Source organism: Balaenoptera physalus (genome assembly GCF_965194825.1).
Source record: "Balaenoptera physalus genome assembly, chromosome: 4".
NCBI classification, from domain to species: Eukaryota; Metazoa; Chordata; class Mammalia; order Artiodactyla; family Balaenopteridae; genus Balaenoptera; species Balaenoptera physalus.
The window spans coordinates 96,813,455-96,831,544 of NC_138891.1; the positions used below are offsets into that span (position 1 = coordinate 96,813,455).

Consider the following 18,090-nt stretch of genomic DNA (forward strand, 5'->3'; position numbering starts at 1 on the left):
TTCATTCCCACCAAAAGCGCAAGAGGGTTCCCTTTTCTCCACACCCTCTCCAGCATTTATTGTTTGTACATTTTTTGATGATGGCCATTCTGACTGTTATGAGGTGATACCTCATTGTAGTTTGGTGTGGTTTTTTTTTGGTGTTTTATACACGTTTATTTTAAAGCATAATATATAAGAAAAAGTAGAGTGTCTCACAAAGCACTTGATAAAAAATAGCTTTAAGTACAATTTTTTATCTCTAAAGTCTCTACCAAGGATAAGTATATACACTTTTAGTCATAAAAGTGCAATTTTAAAGGCAGATTTCAGACATTTTAAGCTACATGATAGCTAATGGTTAGATAAAGGACATTAAAAATGTGAATTTATAAAAATTTGAGGAAATTCATGAAAATGTTCTGTAAACTTTATAAAGAAACATCTACCATATAATGTGGTAGATTTCATAATCTGCTTACAAATGCTTAAATACTTTCTTTTATAACATTATCTTATAAAGTTATTATTATAAAGTTTTAAATATTCTGGTTTAATTTCCCTTATGTCACCTTCACTAATATCAAGCACAGGTTTGTACTACACATATATATACACTACTGTTTCCCTTGCATAATGTCCCTCCATAAGAATATCTTTAGTCTGAGGAAAAACCGGAGCATAGCCAAATGCTGCTTTAACTGCTTAATTAAGTGTTAAGTGCCCAGGTGATCTGGAAATGCTGCTTCAGACTTCTGAGCAGCAATGTAGCTCCTCTGTAGATCTCCCATCTTATCAGATACTGTTGCAAAATTAAAATGCGGCTTATACATGTGGGGTGCTAAGGATGAAGCAGCTTGCAACTGTGCAGTGCTCTTGCCTGTTTGACATGGCCCTTCCACATCTCCAGCACGGCCAGGTTGTTGTAGGTCTCTGCATGTTTATTGCTGTTAACCAGACCCAGCCTGAAGCACTGATGGGCCAGATTCGTATCTCCTATTCCCACAGCTACATGTCCCAAGATGTGCCAGACCTCAGCTACCTCCTCTTCATTTTCAGCCAGGGAAAGGGCACGTTCAAATGAGGTCAGAGTCATATCATACTGCTGGGCATAGAAGCAACAGATCCCCAGGTTGTTGAAAAGCTGGGAGTTATAGGGCTTCCCTGGTGGCGCAGTGGTTGAAAATCTGCCTGCCAATGCAGGGGACACGGGTTCGAGCCCTGGTCTGGGAAGATCCCACATGCCGCGGAGCAACTGGGCCCGTGAGCCACAACTACTGAGCCTGCGCGTCTGGAGCTTGTGCTCCACAACAAGAGAGGCCACGACAGTGAGAGACCCGCGCACCGCGATGAAGAGTGGCCCCCGCTTGCCGCAACTAGAGAAAGCCCTCGCACAGAAACGAAGACCCAACACAGCCATAAATTAATTAATTAATTAATTAATTAATTAATTTAAAAAAAAAAAAGAAAAAAAAGAGAAAAGCTGGGAGTTATAAACACCCATCTGCAGGAATCGCCTGTAAAACCGGAGAGCTACTTCTGGTTGATCAGAATAAAAATGGTTGCTTCCAATGCATGCAGTAGCTTCCACCTGAGTGTTGTCCTGTTTCAAAACCTCTTTGTGGTATTCAGTGGTTGATGAAATATTGTTCATTTCCTCATAGATCCTGGCAATTCCACAAAGTAGGGTTTCTTCTCCTGGAAACTTATCTAAGCCTTGTTTGAAAAGATTTAAAGCAGTCACAGGTTGATCCAATGAGTTGTAAACTTTTGCCAAGTAGAGAAATGTATCTACCATTTCCTGCTGCTTCAGGGCTGATTTAAATGTTTTTCTGCTTCAAGATACATTCCTAACCTGTAGTAACATTCTCCAATCTGCACTTTCCACCACCAGTCCTTGTACTGAGAATGCTCTGTGGAAAGGGCAGCCAAATCCACAGCAGTCTCAACGTCATTTTCATGATGAAAGATATACTCAAACAAAGCCTTTGCCAATTTAGGTTTCTGGGCATACTTTGTTAAATTCAGTCTAGATAAATTTATAAAAGGTCCATCAGGACTTGTAAGCATGGAAGCCATTACCAGCCTAAAAAATCTTCCAGATGAGCTGGCGATAGGGTAAACTGTGTAGGCTGTTCTGGGTGTTCTAATGGCCTGTTCCATAGTGCTTGGCCTTCCACTTTGTACGCTGGGTCTAAGGAAACCTGTAATGGGTATTCCAGCTTGAGTGATTGGCCTGACAGCTGGACTAGGCCCTCCTGTCTGGTTACTTCCAGGGAGTTTCAGAGATGTTCCAGGACGTGGAACTTGAGCATTTTTGTTCAGTATCATTCCTGCAATTCCTTCCTGTTCTACGTCAATTTCATCTATGTACACCACTTCATTTAGTGCTCCTGCTTTTAAAATCCGGGCTGCCAGCTTTGTAACTTTGTACAAATTACTTTACCATGTGCCTCAGTGTGCTCAATCTGGTCATAACGGAACTTCTCCAGCATCTGCATGCACAGATCTGCACAGAGCTGGAACTTCCTGTGCCTAAAATAGCTCCAGGCCAGGAGCAACGGCTCCATCTCCAAGCCCATGGCAGCTGGGAACCAGCCGTGAAAGACCGGGGCCCAGCCCAGGGAGGGTAGGGGGCGAGGAGCAGCTCATTGTAGTCTTGATTTGCATTTCTCTAATGATTAGTGATGTTGAGCATCCTTTCATGTGCTTGTTGGCAATCTGTATATCTTCTTTGGAGAAATGTCTATTTAGGTCTTTGGCCCATTTTTGGATTGGGTTGTTTGGTTTTTTTGATACTGAGCTGAATGAACTGCTTGTAAATTTTGGAGATTAATCCTTTGTCAGTTGCTTCATTTGCAAATATTTTCTGCCATTCTGATGGTTGTCTTTTGGTCTTGTTCATGGTTTCCTTTGCTGTGAAAAAGCTTTTAAGTTTCATTAGGTCCCATTTGTTTATATTTGTTTTTATTTCCATTTCTCTAGGAGGTGGGTCAAAAAGGATCCTGCTGTGATTTATGTCATAGAGTGTTCTGCTTATGTTTTCCTCTAAGAGTTTTATAGCGTCTGGCCTTACATTTAGGTCTTTAATCCATTTTGAGTTTATTTTTGTGTATGGTGTTAGGGAGTGTTCTAATTTCATTCTTTTACATGTAGCTGTCCAGTTTTCCAAGCACCACTTATTGAAGAGGCTGTCCTTTCTCCATTGTATATTCTTGCCTCCTTTATCAAAATTAAGGTGACCATATGTGTGTGAGTTTATCTCTGGGCTGTCTATCCTGTTCCATTGATCTATAGTTCTGTTTCTGTGCCAGTACCATACTGTCTTGATTACTGTACTTTGTAGTATACTCTGAAGTCTGGGAGCCTGATTCCTCCAGCTCCATTTTTCTTTCTCAAGATTGCTTTGGCTATTCGGGGTCTTTTGTGTTTCCATACAAATTGTGAAATTTGTTGTTCTAGTTCTGTGAAAAATGCCATTGGTAGTTTGATAGGGATTGCATTGAATCTGTAGATCACTTTGGGGAGTATAATGATTTTCACAATGTTGATTTTTCCAATCCAAGAACATGATATATCTCTCCATCTGTTTGTATCATCTTTAATTTCTTTCATCAGTGTCTTATAGTTTTCTTCATACACATTTTTTGTCTCCTTAGGTAGGTTTATTCCTAGGTATTTTATTGTTTTTGCTGCAGTGGTAAATGGAAGTGTTTCCTTAATTTCTCTTTCAGATTTTTCATCGTTAGTGTATAGGAATGCAAGAGACTTCTGTGCATTAATTTTGTATCCTGATACTTTACCAAATTCATTGATTAGCTCTAGTAGTTTTCTGGTAGCATCTTTAGGATTCTCTATGTATACTATCATGTCATCTGCAAACAGTGACAGTTTTACTTCTTTTCCAACTTGGATTCCTTTTATTTCTTTTTCTTATCTGATTGCTGTGGCTAAAACTTCCAAAACTATGTTGAATAATACTGGGAAAAGTAGACAACCTTGTCTTGTTCCTGATCCTAGAGGAAATGGTTTCAGTTTTTCACCATTGAGAACATTGTTGGCTGTGGGTTTGTCATATATGGCCTCTTTTATGTGGAGGTAAGTTCCCTCTATGCCTACTTTCTGGAGGGTTTTTATCATAAATGGGTGTTGATTTTTGTCGGAAGCTTTTTCTGCATTTATTGAGATAATTATATGGTTTTTCTGCTTCATTTTTTTAATATGGTTTATCACATTGATTGATTTCCATATATTGAAGAATCCTTGCATTCCTGGGATAAACCCCTTGATCATGCTGTATGGTCCTTTTAATGTGCTGTTGCATTCTGTTTGTTAGTATTTTCAGTTCCTATTTAAAAAGAAGAAAGGTATAAAAATCTATGTTTCAGAGATTGGTTCAAGATGGCGGAGTAGAAGGACGTGTGCTCACTCCCTCTTGTGAGAGCACTGGAATCACAACTAACTGCTGAACAATCATTGACAAGAAGATGCTGGAACTCACCAAAAATGATACTCCACATCCAAAGAAAAGGAGAAGTTGCAATGAGATGGAAGGAGGGGCGCAGTCACAATAATATCAAATCCCACAACCACTGGGTGGGTGACTCACAAACTGGAGAACACTTATACCACAGAAGTACACCCACAGGAGTGAAAGTTCTGAGCCCCAATTCAGGTTTCCCAACGTGGGGGTCTGGCAACAGGAGTAGGAATTCCTAGAGAATCAGACTTTGAAGGTTAGCGGGATTTGATTGCAGGACTTCAACAGGACTGGGGGAAACAGAGAGTCCACTCTTGGAGGGCACACACAAAGTACTGTGCGCATCAGGACCCGGGGGAAGAAACAGTAACTCCAAAGGAGACTGAACCAGACCTACCTGCTAGTGTTGGAGGGTCTCCTGCAGAGGCAGGGGGTGGCTGTGGCTCACCACGGGAACAAGGACACTGGCAGCAGAGGTTCAGGGAAGTACTCCTTGGCATAAGCCCTCCCAGAGTCTGCCATTAGCCCCACCAAAGAGCCAGGCAGGCTTCAGTGCTGGATCACCTCAGGTCAAACAACCAACAGGCAGAGAACCCAGCCCCACCCTTCAGCAAACAAGCGGATTAAAGTTTTACTGAGCTCTGCCCACCAGAGCAACACCCAGCTCTACCCATCACCAGTCCCTCCCATCAGGAAGCTTGAACAAGCCTCTTAGATAGCCTCATCCACCAGAGGACAGACAGCAGAAGCAAGAAGAACTACAACTCTGCAGCCTGTGGAATGAAAACCACATTCACAGAAAGACAGACAAAATGAAAAGTCAGAGGACTATGAACCAGATGAAGGAACAAGATAAAACCCCAGAAAAACAACTAAAAGAATGAAGATAGGCAACCTTCCAGAAAAAGAATTCAGAATAATGATAGTGAAGATGATCCAGGACCTTGGAAAAAGAATGGAAGCAAAGATCAAGGAGATGCAAGAAATGTTTAACAAAGAGCTAGAAGAATTAAAGAACAAATAGAGATGAACTACACAATAACTGAAATGAAAAATACACTAGAAGGAAATAATAGCAGAATAACTGAGGCAGAAGAACAGATAAGTGACCTGGAAGACAGAATGGTGGAATTCACTGCCATGGAACAGAATAAAGAAAAAAGAATGAAAAGAAATGAAGACAGCCTAAGAGACCTCCGGGACAACATTAAGTGCAACAACATTCGCATTATAAGGGTCCCAGAAGGAGAAGACAGAGAGAAAGGACCCGAGAAAATGTTTGAATATTTGAAAATATCTGAATCAATTGAATATTGATTATAGTCGAAAACCTCCCTAACATGGGAAAGGAAATAGCCACCCAAGTCCAGGAAGTGCAGTGAGTCCCAGGAAGGATAAACCCCAGGAGAAGCATGCCGAGACATACAGTAATCAAATTAACAAAAATTAAAAACAAAGAAAAATTATTGAATGCAACAAGGGAAAAATGACAAATAACATACAAGGGAACTCCCATAAGGTTAACAGCTGAATACTCAGCAGAAACTCTACAAGCCAGAAGTGAGTGGCATGGTATATTTAAAGTGATGAAAGTGAAGAACCTACAACCAAGATTACTCTAGCCAGCTAGGATCTCATTCAGATTCGACAGAGAAATCAAAAGCTTTACAGACAAGCAAAAGCTAAGAGAATTCAGCACCACCAAACCAGCTCTACAAAAATTTCTAAAGGAACTTCTCTAAGTGGGAAACACAAGAGAAGAAAAGGACCAACACAAACAAACCCACAACAATTAAGAAAATGGTCATAGGAATATACATATTGATAATTACCTTAAATGTTAATAGATTAAATGCTCCAACCAAAAGACACAGGCTTGCTGAATGGATACAAAAACAAGACCCATATATATGCTGTCTACAAGAGACCCACTTCACACCTAAGGACACATACAGACTGAAAGTGAGGGGATGGAAAAAGATAGTCCATGCAAATGGAAATCAAAAGAAAGCTGGAGTAGCAATACTCATATCAGATAAAATAGACTTTAAAATAAAAATGTTACAAGAGACAAGGAAGGACACTACATAATGACCAAGGGATCAATCCAAGGAGAAGATATAACAATTATAAATATATATACACCCAACATAGGAACACCTCAATACATAAGGCAACTGCTAACAACTATAAACGAGGAAATAAACAGTAACATAATAATAGTGGGGGACATTAACACCTCATTTACACCAATGGACAGATCATCCAGACAGAAAAGTAAAGAAACACAAGCTTTAAATGACACAATAGACCATAGATTTAATTGATATTTATATGACATTCCATTCAAAAACAACAGAATAACTTTCTACTCAAGTGCATATGGAACATTCTCCAGGATAGATCACATCTTAGGTCAGAAATCAAGCCTTGGTAAATTTAAGAAAATTGAAATCATACCAAGCATCTTTTCTGACTGCAAGGCTATAAGATTAGAAATCAATTACAGGGGAAAAAAAGGAAAACACAAACACATGGAGGATAAACAATACATTACTAAATAACCAAGAGATCACTGAAGAAATCAAAGAGGAAATCAGAAAATACCTACAGACAAATTACAATGAAAAGATGACGATCCAAAACCTATGGGATGCAGCAAAAGCAGTTCTAAGAGGGAAGGTTATGGCAATAAATTCCTACCTCAAGAAACAAGAAAAACCTCAAATAAGCAATCTAACCTTACATCTAAAGGAACTAGAGAAAGAAGAACAAACAAAACCCAAAGTTAGTAGAAGGAAAGAAATCATAAAGATCAGAGGAGAAATAAATGAAATAGAAACAAAGAAAATAATAGCAAAGATCAATAAAACTAAAAACTGGTTCTTTGAGAAGATAAACAAAGTTGATAAACCTTTAGCCAGACTCATCAAGAAAAAGAAGGAGAGGACTCAAATAAATAAAATTAGAAATGAAAAAGAAAAAGTTACAATGGACATTGCAGAAATACAAAGCATCATAAGAGATTACTATAAGCAACTCTATGCCAGTAAAATGGACAACCTGGAAGAAATGGACAAATTCTTAGAAAGGTATAACCTTCCAGACTGAACCAGGAAGAAATAGAAAATATGAACAGATCAATCACAAGGAATGAAATTGAAACTGTGATTAAAAATCTTACAACAAACTAAAGTCCAAGACCAGGTGGCTTCACAGGTGAATTCTATCAGACATTTAAAGAAGAGCTAACACCCATCCTTCTCAAACTCTTCCAAAAAATTGCAGAAGGAGGAACACTCCCAAACTCATTCGATGAGGCCACCATCACCCTGATACCAAAACCAGAGAGAGATACTACAAAAAAAGAAAATTACAGACCCATATCACTGATGAACATAGATGCAAAAATTCTCAACAAAATACTAGCAAACAGAATCCAACAGCACATTAAAAGGATCATACACCATGATCAAGTGGGATTTAACCCAAGGATGCAAGGATTCTTCAATATACGCAAATCAATCAGTGTGATACACCATATTAACAAATTAAAAAATAAAAACCATATGATTATCTCAATAGATGGAGAAAAAGCTTTTGACAAAATTCAACACCCATTTATGATAAACACTCTCCAGAAAGTGGGCATAGAGGGAACCTACCTCAAAATAATAAAGGCCATATACGACAAACCCACAGCAAACATCATTCTCAATGGTGAAAAACTGAAAGCATTTCCTCTAAGATCAGGAACGAGACAAGGATGTCCACTCTCACCACTATTATTCAACATAGTTTTGGAAGTCTTAGCCATGGCAATCAGAGAAGAAAAAGAAATAAAAGGAATCCAAATTGGAAAAGACGAAGTAAAACTGTCACTGTTTGCAGATGACATGATACTATACATAGGGAATCCTAAAGATGCTACCAGAAAACTACTAGAGCTAATCAATGAATTTGGTAAAGTTGCAAGATACAAAATTAATGCACAGAAATTTCTTGCATTCCTATACACTTACAATGAAAAATCAGAAAGAGAAATTAAGGAAACAATCCCATTCACCATCGCAACAAAAAAGACTAAAATACCTAGGAATAAACCTACCTAAGGAGGTAAAAGACCTGTACTCAAAAAACTATAAGAGACTGATGAAAGAAATCAAAGATGACACAAACAGATGGAGAGATATACCATGTTCTTGGGTTGGAAGAATCAATATTGTGAAAATGACTATACTACCCAAAGCAATCTACAGATTCAATGAAATCCCTATCAAATTACCAGTGGCATTTTTTACAGAAGTAGGACAAAAAATCTTACAATTTGTGTGGAGACACAAAAAACCCCGAATAGCCAAAACAGTCTTGAGGAAAAAAAACAGAGCTGGAGGAATCATACTCCCTGACTTCTGACTATACTACAAAGCCACAGTAATCAAGACAATATGGTACTGGCACAGTAACAGAAATATAGATTAATGGAACAAGATACAAAGCCCAGAGATAAGCCAACACACCTATGGTCAATTAATCTATGACAAAGGAGGCAAGGATTTACAATGGAGAAAAGACAGTCTCTTCAATAAGTGGTACTGGGAAAACTGCACAGCTACATGTAAAAGAATGAAATTAGAAGACTCCCTAACACCATACACAAAAATAAACTCAAAATGGATTAAAAACCTAAATGTAAGACTGGACACTATAAAACTCTTTGAGGAAAACATAGGAAGAACACTCTTTGACATTAATCACAGCAAGATTTTTTTGACGGACCTCCTAATGTAATGGAAATAAAAACAAAAATAAAAAAATTGGACCTAATGAAACTTAAAATCTTTTGCACAACAAAGGAAACTATAAACAAAACGAAAAGACAACCCTCAGAATGGGAGAAAATATGTGCAAATGAAGCAATGGACAAAGGATTAATCTCCAAAATATATAAACAACTCATGTAGCTCAATATTAAAAAACCAAACAACCCAATCAAAAAATTGTCAGAAGACCTAAATAGACATTTTTCCAAAAAAGATATACAGATTGCCAACAAACACATGAAAGAATGCTCAACATCACTAATTATTAGAGAAATGCAAATCGAAACTACAATGAGATATTACCTCACACCAGTTAGAATGGCCATCATCAGAAAATCTACAAACAACAAATGCTGGAGAGGGTATGGAGAAAAGGGAACCCTCTTGCACTGTTGGTGGGAACGTAAATTGATACAGCCACTATGGAGAACAGTATGGAGGTTCCTTAAGAAACTAAAAATGGAATTACCATATAACCCAGCAATCCCACTACAGGGGATATACCCAGAGAAAACCATAATTCAAAAAGATACATGCACTCCAATGTTCATTGCAGCACTATTTACAATAGCCAGGTCATGGAAGCAACCTAAATGCCCATCAACAGACAAATGGATAAAGAAGATGTGGTACATATATACAATGGAGTATTAGTCAAAAAAAGAAACGAAATTGGGTCATTTATAGAGACGTGGATGGACCTAGAGTCTGTCATACAGAGTGAAGTAAGTCAGAAAGAGAAAAACAAATATCGTATATTAACGCATATATGTGGAATCTAGAAAAATGGTACAGAAGAACCGGTTTGCAAGGCAGAAATAGAGACACAGATGTAGAAAACAAACGTATGGACACCAAGGGGGGAACGTGAGGGGTGGGGGGGGGGTGAATTGGGAGATTTGGATTGACATATATACACTAATATGTATAAAATAGATAACTAATAAGAACCTGCTGTATAAAAAATAAAATAAAATTTAAAATTTTTTTTAAAAATCTATGTTTCCACCTTAAGAAGCTAGTTTAAAGAAAAAGAAAGAGAAAATAAAATTCAAAGTATCTAGAAGAAAAGAAGTAAAAATAAGAACAGAAAACAAAGCAGAAAATGCAGAACAATAGAAAAAATTAACAAGGTCAAGAGTTTCTTTAAAGATTAATAAAATTGATAAATCTCTAGCAAGAGAAGTTAAGAAAAAGAAAGAAGATAAAATCTCCAAACATTAGAAAAGAAAGAAGGTTCATTACTACAGATCCTATAGATATTAAAAATAATAACAAGTTGGGTTTTTTTAAATAAATTTATTTATTTATTTATAGTTATTTTTGGCTGCGTTGGGTCTTCGTTGCCGTGCACAGGCTTTCTCTAGTTGCGGCGAGTGGGTGATACTCTTCATTGCGGTGCACAGGCTTCTCATTGCGGTGGCTTCTCTTGCTGTGGAGTACAGGCTCTAGGTGTGCAGGCTCAGCAGTTGTGGCACATGGGATTAGTTGCTCCACGGCATGTGGGATCTTCCCAGACCAGGGCTCGAACCCGTGTCCCCTGCATTGGCAGGTGGATTCTCAACCACTGCGCCACCAGGGAAGTCCAACAAGGTGTTATTTTGAACAACATTTTGCCAATATGTATAACAACTTACATGAAATACACACATTTCTTGAAAAACATGTGTAGTGCACATGCCTGACATTAAGTTTTTAATTGTAATGTTAAGTGCCTTACGTTAAGTTTTGATTGCTGAGGCATCCATTTCAAAGATATCCATCTCAAATAAACATATTGCCAGCTGTATGACAGAGCAAAACAAGTAGATAAGGAACTAGGCTACTCCTACTGATGAAGTTCCCCTTTTATAAAGCCCTAGCTAGCCTAGATAACTGACCACTTTAGTGACTCCTGCAGTTCCCTAATTCCCACTCTTATGCTTTAAATTCACCAATAAAGAGTGAACTCACAAAGCCCTAGACACCTTACTCTCAGACCCTAATAGAGGCAGAGCTCCAGGTTTCCTCTCTCTTTCTCTTTCTCCAAGACCTTGCTGTGTGGCCCTCAGGCATGTTGTGTACCCGCCAGGATCTGTGAGTAATAAATCTTATTCTTAAAAGTTCCCTGATCATTTCTTGCTGAAGTGCATCCTGCAGTCATAATAAGAACCATAAGGGCCAGCCCAGCCACAGCACTGGCCCAGCCACAATACTGGTGAGGGTGAGGGGAGGGTTCTGTAGGGCTGGGTGAGTGCCTCAGGCACTCCCAGCCAAGAACATCACCATCAATAGGCTGGGAGGACACAACGACATAACTTATCAAAACTGACAAGACAAGGGAATTCATTGGTAGTCCAGTGGTTAGGACTCTGCCCTTCCACTATAGGGGGCATGTGTTTGAACCCTGGTTGGGGAATTAAGATCCCACACACCATGCAGTATGGCCAAAAAATAAAAGAGAAATTTTTTAAAAAGTAAAATACTTTTAAACAAATGACAAAACAAATAGAAAATCTGAACAGCCTTATATCTGGGATTTTTTTAATATCAAATTTTAAATTTAAAAACTTCTAGGGCCCAATAGCTTTGATGGTAAATTCTATCAACCATTTAATAAGGAGATAATGCCAATTCTACAAAAATTCTTCCAAAAACTAGAGGAGGGAAGGAACAGTTTCCAAGTCATCACATGAAGACAGCATAATTCTAATAAAATAAAACAAGCACTATTTAAGGAGATAAAATTACAGACCAACTTCCCTCAAGAATACAGATTTTTAAAAAAATAATAATGATGATGTTGACCTTTTCTGAGCCTCCTGACTTGAATCAACTAAAGCTTGGACTCTGTCAACCACCCAAGCCCCTTCATGAATATTCATGTTCCCTTAGCTTAAAACTTCCCCAGTTTTGCTGTTCAGGGAGACACTGCTTTGGGAAAGATCCCCAGTGTTCTCCTTATTGCTACAAGTAGTAATAAATCCTCCCTTTGAAACCGAGTAGGACCCTGTGGGGCTCCTGGACGTGGAAGCCTTTCTTTGTCCCCTGATTGTTGTTTGTAGGGAATAAGCTTCACCCTCCATGACCTTCCCTGAGTTCCAAAGGGCAGGTTCAAACATTTGCTAATCAGGGAAGGGTGGGGATGCAGAGACAAGGCAGGAGCAGTCAAAAAACAATAGTGCAGTCTTGAGGCAGTGTCCTGGTCCCACTTCAAGGGATACACATAACAATATCTTTGAGGTCTTCTGCAGAACTAAACCCCCCCAAGAATGGACAATGTTAACTACTTGATGAACATTCTTCATTCCAGGGAGAACGTCACAGTTTGATAACCTTGAGAACCACAGAAGCTCATCAGGAAATCACCTAAGGACACATAAAAGGAGTGCAGGCCCTGCACACACCCTGATCCTTATTGGCAACCCTGCCCTTGAACCATTGCTATAAAATTCCTCACCAAATCCCCCTGGGTTGGGACACACAGTTTTGAGGGCATGAGTCCTCTGTTTCCGCCTTTGCCTGGCAAAACAATAAAGCTATTCTTTTCTACTTCACCCAAAACTCTGTCTCCGAGATTCAATTCAGCACCAGTGCACAGAGGCTGAGTTTTCGGCGTCACTTTCTTCCTATCTTTGGCTTCGTTGTGTTTTTTGGCTTGACACCCTCCAAGAGATAAACCAGTTTTCCGGTAACAGTTGCAGAGTTGATCCAAAGCCTCAATTGTATTTTTATATATACTAGCAATGAACAACTGGAAAATAATTTTTTCAATCACAAAGTACTAAGAGAAATTTAACAAAAGCTATGGGAGACTGCCACCCATAAAAACTTCAAAATATTGCCAAGAGAAATTAAAGAAGATCAGTTCTAAAGAGATGGAAGGATATACCATACCATGTTCACATATTAGAAGACTCAATGTTGTTAAAATATCAGTTCTCTTCAAATTGATCTATTGATTCAGTGCAATTCCAATAAAAATTCTGGCATACTTCTTTGTAGGAATTGACAGTGTGACACGAAAACTTACATAGATATGCAAAGGACTTAGAATATCTAAAATAATCTTGAAAAAAAGTCAGTATTGGAGGACTTACTCTACATAAGACTCACTTTAAAAATACAGTAATCATCTGGCACAAAAACAGACATATAGATCAATGGAACAGAATACGGAGCCCAGAAATAAACCCATTTACAGTCAAGTAATCTACAACAAAGGAGGCAAGAATATACAATGGAGAAAAGACAGTCTCTTCAATAAATGGTTCTGGGAAAATCAGGCAGCTACATGTAAAAACATGAAATTAGAACATTCTCTAACACCATATACAAAAGTAAGCTCAATACGGATTAAAGACCTAAATGTAAGACTGGAAACCATAAAACTCCTAGAGGAAAACATAGGCAGAACACTCTTTGGCATAAATTGTAGTAGTATTTTTTTGGATCTATCTCCTAAAGCAAAGGAAATAAAAGCAAAAATAAACAAATGGGACCTAACTAAACTTAAAAGCTTTTGTACAGCAAAGGAAGCTATAAACAAAACAAAAAAACAGCCTACAGAATGGAAGAAAATATTTGCAAATGATGTGACTCACAAGGGATTAATTTCCAAAATATACAAGCAGCTTATACAGCTCAATATCAAAAAAAAAAAAACCCAATCGAAAAATGGGCAGAAGATCTAAATAGACATTTCTCCAAAGAAGACATACAGATGGCCAAGAAGCACATGAAAAGCTGCTCAACATCACTAATTATTAGAGAAATGCAAATCAAAACTACAATGAGGAATCACCTCACAGTGGTCAGAATGGCCATCATCAAAAAGTCTACAAATAACAAATGTTGAAGAGGGTGTGGAGAAAAGGGTACCCTTGTATACTGTTGGTGAGAATGTAAATTGATGTTACCACTATGAAAAACAGTATGGAGATTCCTTTAAAAACTAAAAACAGAGCTACCGTATGATCCAGCAATCCCACTCCTGGGCATATATCCAGGAAAGAGTAAAACTCTAATTTGAAAAGATACATGCACCCCAATGTCATAACAGTACTATTTACAATAGCCAAGACATGGAAGCAACCTAAGTGTCCATCGACAAACGAATGGATAAAGAAGATGTGATTATATATATATATATATATATATATATATATATATATATATAAAAATATATATATATATATATACACATACATACATACATACACATACACAATGGAATACTACTCAGCCATAAAATAGGATGAAATAATGCCATTTTGCAGCAACATGGTTGGACCTAGAGATCTTCATACTAAGTGAAGTCAGTCAGACAGAGAAAGACAAATATCATATGATATCACTTATATGTATAATCTAAAAAAATGATACAAATGAACTTATTTACAAAACAGAAATAGGTTCACAGACATAGAAAACAAATTTATGGTTAGCAAAAAGGAAAGGGAAGGAAGGGATAAATTAGGAACTAGGGATTAACAGATACTCACTACTATAAATAAAATAGATAACCAACAAGGATCTACTGTATAGCACAGGGAACTATGTTCAATACCTTGTAATAACCTATAATGGAAAAGAATCTGAAAAAGAATATATATATGTATGTGTATATGTATATATATATGTGTATTATGTGTGTGTGTGTATAACTGTATCACTTTCCTGTATACCTGAAACATTGTAAATCAACTATATTTCAATTTTTTAAAAGACAGTTAACAAAAGAAGATATAGGCATGGCAATAAGCATATGAAAAAGTGTTTAACTTCATTCGTCATCAGGGAAATGCAAATTAAAACCCCAATGATTACCACTATATACCCACTAGAATGGATAAAATGAAAAAGACTCACAATACCAAATATTATCAAGGACATAGAGCAACCAGAACTCTCATATATTACAGGTGTATGTGTAACACAGAAAACTGGCAGTTTCGCAAAAAGTTAAACATACATTCACCCTATGACTCAGCAGTTTCATTCCTAGGTATTTATCCAAGAGATATGAAAACTAGGTCCACAAAAACACTTGTACAAGACTGTTTAGAGCAGTTTTATTAATTATAGCCAAAAACTGAAAACAGTTCAGATGTCCAACAGGAAAGTATATAAACAAAATATGATATATTCATACAACAGCATGCTATTCAGTCACAAGAAGGAATAAACTACTAATACACACAACAACAAGAAAGAATCCCAAAAACACTATGATAAATGAAAAGAAGCTAGACACACACACACCAAAAAAACACATAGTATATGCTTCTATTTATATGAATTTCTAGAACAGGCAAATCTAATCTATGGTGATAGAAAGCAGAACAGTAGTCGCTTCTGGGAGTAAGGGTGGACTGAGAAGGGACATAAGGCATTTTCCCGGGGTGATGAAAATACTCTCTATCTTGACAGGGTTGTGGGTTACATAGGTAAATGCGTTTGTCAAATTCTATTGAACTGTATGCTTAATATCAGCGAATTTCATGATATGAAAGTCATACTTCAAACTAAGCTTTGATGTTAGAAGTCAGAGTAGTGGTTGACTTTGGGGAGGACTAAGGAATATTTGCTGGAAAGGGGACATGAGGAGGGCTTATGGTTACTGGTAAAGCTACCAGGGTGTGTTTACTTTGTGATAACATTCATCTATATATATTTTTTTATTGAAGTATAGTTGATTTATAATGTTTCAGGTGCACAGCAAAGTGATTCAGTTATGTATATGTGTATGTATGTATATATATATATATATATAAATTCTTTTTCAGATTCTTTTCCACTATAGATTATTACAAGATACTGAGTATAGTTCCCTGTGCTATACAGTAGGTTCTTGTTGTTATTCTATTTTATATATAATAGTGTGTATCTATTAATCCCATCTATATACTCTTTTTGTGCATCTTCTGTATGATTGTTATACTACAATAAAGTCTCAACGAAAGCCTCAGCCAACCATGGGGAATTCTGACGCTAGGATTGTCCCACATTGGAGTGAGAGGGTGTTTACAGTACAGGCCTTTACACTCAATTATGGGCTGCCCCGGGAAGGCAGCATGCTTGGGGGAGAAGTGACCCTTCAGATGAGGCATTTACCTCAGAGTGGGCTGACATCTGAGGAGTGTTTGCTGCCAGCACTTCCAGCTGACAAGCTGATAAGAATTCACTCCCAAAGTGGGGGAATTTGAGCAACTCATCACAATGTCCACTATACATTTTGTTCCTGGATCTCCTACATGAACTGTTTCAATCAATTATAGAATGAAAACAAAAAGAAAAAAAACAGAAACAGTGCATTAAGAGAGTCCCTCAATATTCTGGAAATGTAGTCTGTAGCTCATGAAAAACATTCCCATCAGAAAAAAAAAAATCTGACTACTGAGTTTTAGGACATTTCTTTCAAGAAGGGGTTTTGCCTATTTATGTCTATCAAAAATTATGTGTGTCTATGACTCAAACTTCCTCTAACCCTTTTCACTTTTATGCATTCATATTCTCTCAAATCATTTATTCAACAGCAAAATCTATAAATCTAGTTTAATCCCAACAGAAGTTCCATTATGGCTTTCTTTTATGAAACTTCACAAACTAACCTCAAAGTGTTTATGGAAGAGTAAATTTGCAAAAATAACTTTTAAAAACTTTAAGATATATAAATGGTGTGGAAAAGCATGCCTTACAAAGTATCAAAGCATAATATAATGTTACAAAACCCAAAGAAGTGTGGCCCTGGCACCAATATAGGCAAATAGATCAGTGGACCAAAGTAGCAATTCCCAATCAGACTCATGCATATATGAAGTTGCACTTTAATAAGTAGTAAAATTAAGGAATATGCCATAAATGTTGTTGGGACAATTGCTCTGGCAAATGCATTTTTGTCCAATCTTATCCAAAAAAATCAGAAAGAGTTCACATTCACTTAGAATAGATAACAGTAGTTTTTAACCGAATACATTTGCCTGGGCCACCTGGGCATCCCTCAGAACATAAGAAAGTGGGAGATAAATTCTACAAATATTCAGGGAGCTGTCATATCAATTAAATTTTTAGGGGCTTAGTAGTCTAGAGCATGCTGGACATTTCCTCTGAAGTAAAGGATCGATTATTTGACTTTGTATCTCTCATCAAGAAGTACAACACAAAACCAGCTTCTTTGAGTTCTGAAAGAATATTCCATACCTGGGACATTACCCATTTTCTATGGAGTCCAAAGCAGGAAAGAGAAAACAAGCAGGTCCAGGCTGTGGTGCAAGGGGCCCTGCTTCTTGAATCATATGACCAGTAGTCACTATTGCACTGGAGGTGTAAGGCATGGGAAAAGATGTTGTGTGAACTTTGTGACAGCACTAGCGAGAGAGCAAGGCCCTACCCCCTGCAGTGGAGAATTGTACATCTTACAAACAACAAATTCTGCTGTTCTACTGAACTATGGTAGAGATGGAGAGCTTGTTCCTGGAACATCAAGTGCACCACTGGCCAGAAACTGCCGATCATAAGCTGTCAGACCCACAAAATCATAATAAGGCCTGAGGGCCCAGCAGCAGGCCATCATGAGATGCAAGTGGAATATCTGAGATTGAGCATGAACAGGGCCTGAGGGTTCAAGCAAGCTCCATGAGCAGGTAGCTAGATCTGCATGTCATTGTCCCCCACCACTATTGCACCAGCTCACACATACAGCCACATAGCAGTTCCTTTATAACTAGCTCACCATGATGGTTAATTTATGAGGCAACTTGACTGGACCACAGGGTGCCCAGATATTTGAGCAAATATTATTCTGCGTGTTTCTATGAGGGTGTTTTT

At 37.7% G+C, this 18,090-nt stretch overlaps 1 protein-coding gene and 1 pseudogene across 5 annotated transcripts in view; both read right to left on the reverse strand.

The window, feature by feature from the left end:
• Window positions 1-18,090, reverse strand: part of NFKBIZ (NFKB inhibitor zeta) — a 290,471-nt gene that overhangs the window by 97,680 nt on the left and 174,701 nt on the right. The gene's annotated exons all lie outside the window — the stretch shown is intronic.
• Window positions 131-18,084, reverse strand: LOC309660000 (tetratricopeptide repeat protein 8-like; annotated as a pseudogene). Its single transcript, XR_014268368.1, has 2 exons — window positions 1,478-18,084; window positions 131-1,138 (listed from the first exon to the last, which is right to left on the reverse strand). The product of XR_014268368.1 is annotated as a tetratricopeptide repeat protein 8-like (transcript).